The following is a 4,825-nucleotide window of genomic DNA, read 5'->3' on the forward strand; positions in this document are numbered from 1 at the left end:
TTACAGGTTGTGATAGGTCTCCTTGTGATCAACATTTAGAAATATGAACTATTGAGAAATCGACTGTATATTTTTATTTCGATTTTAAGGACGGCTACACAGTCTTGAATTATTGAAACAAGATGTTTATTTATCCGACGTTTCCCCGTGTCGAAACGTCGGATAAATAAACATCTTGTTTCAATAATTCAAGACTGCGTAGCCGTCCTTAAAATCGAAATTTAGAAATATTAGTTTTTTTCTGAACAAGAATATTTTTCAAGAACATGAAACTAAGAACATTACAAATTAGACAACTTTTTCAAATTATATCAGCGTTTGTGATATCTATGGCAGTAGACTTTGCTACATCTATTTTAATTGCCTACTGTTGGGCAATTCGGTATTAAGCATTTTTTTAAACTTATTATGTTAAAATCCTGTTACAACATTTGAAAGATAATGGCTACTAGGAATAAAATTGTATCAAAATAAGTTATAAAGATCACAATATGTTAAAATTGTGTTTAGTTTTAGTTATGCTCTTCTAGTCGGGTTCCCCAAGCAACACAGGTTTAACAAATCTGGTTGCAGTAACCATATTGTGATTGAATCCGGTCATATATAAGTTACTGTGATTGATGTGCAATATGTGTGCTTCTCAGGTCGCTCGCAACAGATTGCATTCGACGCAGAATCTTGTCCCATTGTTTCCTATAGAAACTTGGCCAGATCGTACAATTGGGTCAAAAGTTATGGCGAAAATACTAATTTTAAAACTACAAAATAAAATGCCATTTTTTGCTCTTATGCTCATCCGATTTGTTTGCAACAAATTGCGTTTGGCGAGAATTTTTTATGCATATAAACAAATATGAAAAATAAGACCAATCCACATATTGGTGTTATTTGAGATTTTTCCAAACCTTTTGAACGAACGAGAAAGGCACCATCACCGCTAGGTGGATTAATCTGGGTTTTCCTGAAAAAAACATTTTGTTGGACTCTTATTTGCTGCTTCCGAAAAGTACTGTTTCGGCTTAAATCTCGAACATGCCTTGTATTCCAGTTAGTAGATTTGGATTCCAGTTATTAGATTCATTGTTGAGCCATTACCGATCTATTGTCGAGAACCTTAGAACTTATCGAAACAAATCACAATCAAAGCAAAACAAATTATTCGTTGGCAGTATCATTCTAAAAAATAAAAATAATGTTATCGGCAAATTTCAATAAATCAAGTTCGTAGTAATGATAAATTCAAGTTGATTAGAATCTGACCCGGCCATAAGTGTCTAACCGTTGAGCAATTACCACCTTGTGTCGCTACACATTTGGCTCGCTTTAACTATGCCACCCCCCATTGATTCGCTCCAACTGTGGTAAAAGTTTTCATCATTACCTACCATAATGATCGATTACCGAATTCTATCGAAACGCGCGATGGTCCTAACATCGTGCAGGGCTACCAAAACTTTATACCATTCGCTTTATTGAAGGTAGCTTAAATTTGTGTCATTTGGAGGTTGGATTGGCGTACCAGAGCGGTGAATCGAATCTTGATTTGTGCCTTTAAATTAGATCTGTCGAATCAGATCTGCCACCGTGAACAGAAACATATAAAATTGAAGCGTATGCAAGCTGTTAATTTTAAACTTTATCGATGGAAGCGAACATAAAAAAAAACAAACTCAATTTTCTCGATCTACATATAATCTACATGTATGCAGTAACCGATCTAGTGGAAAGGAAAGTTTAGAGGGAGAATCAAAATTACTGAATCTGCGAATCAATGGCAGTTAAAACTTAAAACGTTTCATTCGTGTGTTTGGCACACATTACACGCATTAACGACTTCGTGATATTGCGAAACCGCCACCGCTGAGACGATAGTAACGCATTTTTAATAAACTGCTGTAAGCCGTGTCAGAAGTCAGACATGGTAAGAAAATAATATAATTCAATTTGATGCTACATTTTGTTTTATGCTATGCACTATTAATGCGAATATCCTCATTTTTTTAGCAGATCGGTATATTATAAACAACTTTGTAACCGTTCAGTGGCACTTATCGGTGGGAAGTCCACAAATTTCATAACTATAAATACACCGAACGATCGAATTCAAGCCATGCTTTAGATAGCAATTAGTTATTTAATTTAATAGATATAAACATTTAATTAGAGTTAATCTTGACAGCATTAATGTCTCGTTAGCGCCAGACGGCAGAAAAAAAAATCCACGCACGTGTTCCGAAATGAATGCACTACAACTCATTCATCTACTATGCGGGCCAATTCGTGGTCAGTTCGGAGGATCTGAGAGGGAAAGGATGCCCTAAAATGCACATGTGGGTAAAATAGCTCAACATTTAAAGTCATCTATATCTGAAACGATTGCTTTATGGAGACAATTATACCAATAATACCGATTAAAATATTTATTATTTGAAAAGTTGAATATCAACTTTAGTGGTGAGATGAGCAACATGTTGAAGGTGGCTGAGTCAAACGGCCGTCTAATTTAGGGACATTTGACGTTTTTCCTATGGTATGCGAATACATGAATGAAAAAAAAAACTTCTTACATGTTCTACCTACATTTCGTTATGTTTCAAATACTTTTTGTGCATCCTTTTTTTTTTAATAAATAATAATATCAATCTATTTCTAATTTTATTATTGTTTCTAGTATTGATAATTCTAGGACTATGTATTGAGCATTTCTTTTTCTGTTGAAAGTATATTTTCCTGCGTAATTGTAGCGTACTCTATATTCGCATGATTATAAACATGTATGGCGTATAATTCATTAGCGCAATGATAGGTGCTAAACCACATTTAGTGCATACTTACACCCTCTCAATGCACCTAATAAAATCCAGTATATTTATGATCGAAATCGATTCGACATAAATACTCGGCCGAGTGCTACTCACTGACTAGCCTATTTCCAAATGATTGCTTTTCAGATCTGTCGGCAAGCGAAAGGGAATTGGTAGTTCGTTTTAGCAGCTATTTCTATTGCCATTTTCCACTTTCAACAAAGATATCAATCTACGGCTCAACACGATAACAAAAATAAACGAAACAAAATAAGGAGACACGTTTCCACCGAAAAATCGAAACCGTGGAGGTGCATTCAGGAAAGTCACGCGAAAATCGACCAAACGACACTCAGGCCCAACGCTGTCAGTCACTGCTTCGGCACACGACGGGCCACATCCATCTCGCTGCTCGCGCGACTTCGACACTTCGATTAGTGGCGACTATTTTGGTGCTACCGAACTACCAACAAACAGCATGCACACTGCACCGGTTCTACCGAGCAGCATCCAAAAAAGTTCTATCGACCTCGAGTGCTTAATCTAGTTAGGGCGATTCATGCGGGTTTTGCGAGCGACAGTCACGTACGTTTAATTATGTGTTGTTGTGTATCGTCTGAGCTGCCGCGCGGAGTTGTGCCCTTTCGCAGCTTAGGCCAAGGTTGAGAATGCTCGAGGTGTGTCCCCTTACTATCCGATGCGGAGTGATCGCGCGTAACGCCTAACAGATTCGGTTGATTGCGCGCCTGTTGACCATTCCCGTGCTGATATCGAGGTTAATGGACAGTTTAAACAAAATAATGTGCCCGGCAGGGTGAACTAAAAGCTGTAAAATGTGATTACACGAGTATAGACAAAGATTAATCCACCTAGCGATGATAGTACCTTTTTCTTGTACTGAAACACATTGGAAATGTCAAATATAGCACTTCAAGAAAGATATTTCCAAAGGTTATCGTGTTTTGCATTCATGTTTATAGATTGCCCCATATTTTCCACAAATAATATTTGTTTTGGCTTGGATTTTTTTTTCAAACCTTAAAAACAGTGTTTTAGTATTAACACCGGAACGCAACAACCACTCGGACCAATTTTCAATAGCGAGCAAATGGACCGCTTACCCGTTGCTTGTACTGATTGTGAGCTAATTATTTGAGGTTTGGACGTGTTTTTTAAGAACACATATACAAAGAAACGTAATAGAACAGTTCTATAAAGGTGTGTAAGAAATGTAAAAATAGAAGTTCAGACAAATCGTTTTTTTTTTCAATAGGAAGATTATTGCAACTTTTAAAATTTATAATAAGAAATAATTCACCAAAACACCTAAAACAAATGTTTATGTGAAATTGAATTGCATCTTATTCTGTAAAATTGATTCGTATTTTAAAAATTGTCACGAAATGTGTTTACTAGGTAGCCACGCTGCGAACTTTTAGACCAGTTGCATGCTAAATAGAATTCATAGTTCCACTGCATGGGGTGACCAATAATTGGTAATGTGCGCTCTCATGATGGTGATTGTTTTACTTTTAGTGGTCGTGTTACGACCAGCTCTTATTGTGTCCACTTTACTGTAAAATGTTGGTTTACGCAATTCTACAACGGGTTAGTCGCCATGAGCACTCAATGCTGCCATTGAGGTACTATGCATAGTGAGGTAGTTCAAACCAGAGGGGAGAATGCTATTTTGTCATTTTGGTAAATGCGAGATGTTGTCTCCATTCCATACAGTTGCATAGTATACTATAGTTACAAAACCTCAAGTAAATGAAGCACATAAATTGCAATGAATTTGATTCAAATGACAAAAACGGTTTCCAGTTTCTTTTTGGTAGGTAGGCCGTATCTGAGATTTTTGGAGTTGACTCCAAGGGGATTTGCGAATCTTTTATGACACAAATAGAATGAAAATCGGTAGTACAAACTCGTTTTCAAGACTTAAGTTTCACTTTCTTCCCCGCACATGCTCCTTGTCTTTGTTTAGCATGTTTCAATTTTTCGACAAATTAGGCTAAAAA

This window comes from Armigeres subalbatus, chromosome 3 (genome assembly GCF_024139115.2).
Source record: "Armigeres subalbatus isolate Guangzhou_Male chromosome 3, GZ_Asu_2, whole genome shotgun sequence".
Classification (NCBI taxonomy): domain Eukaryota; kingdom Metazoa; phylum Arthropoda; class Insecta; order Diptera; family Culicidae; genus Armigeres; species Armigeres subalbatus.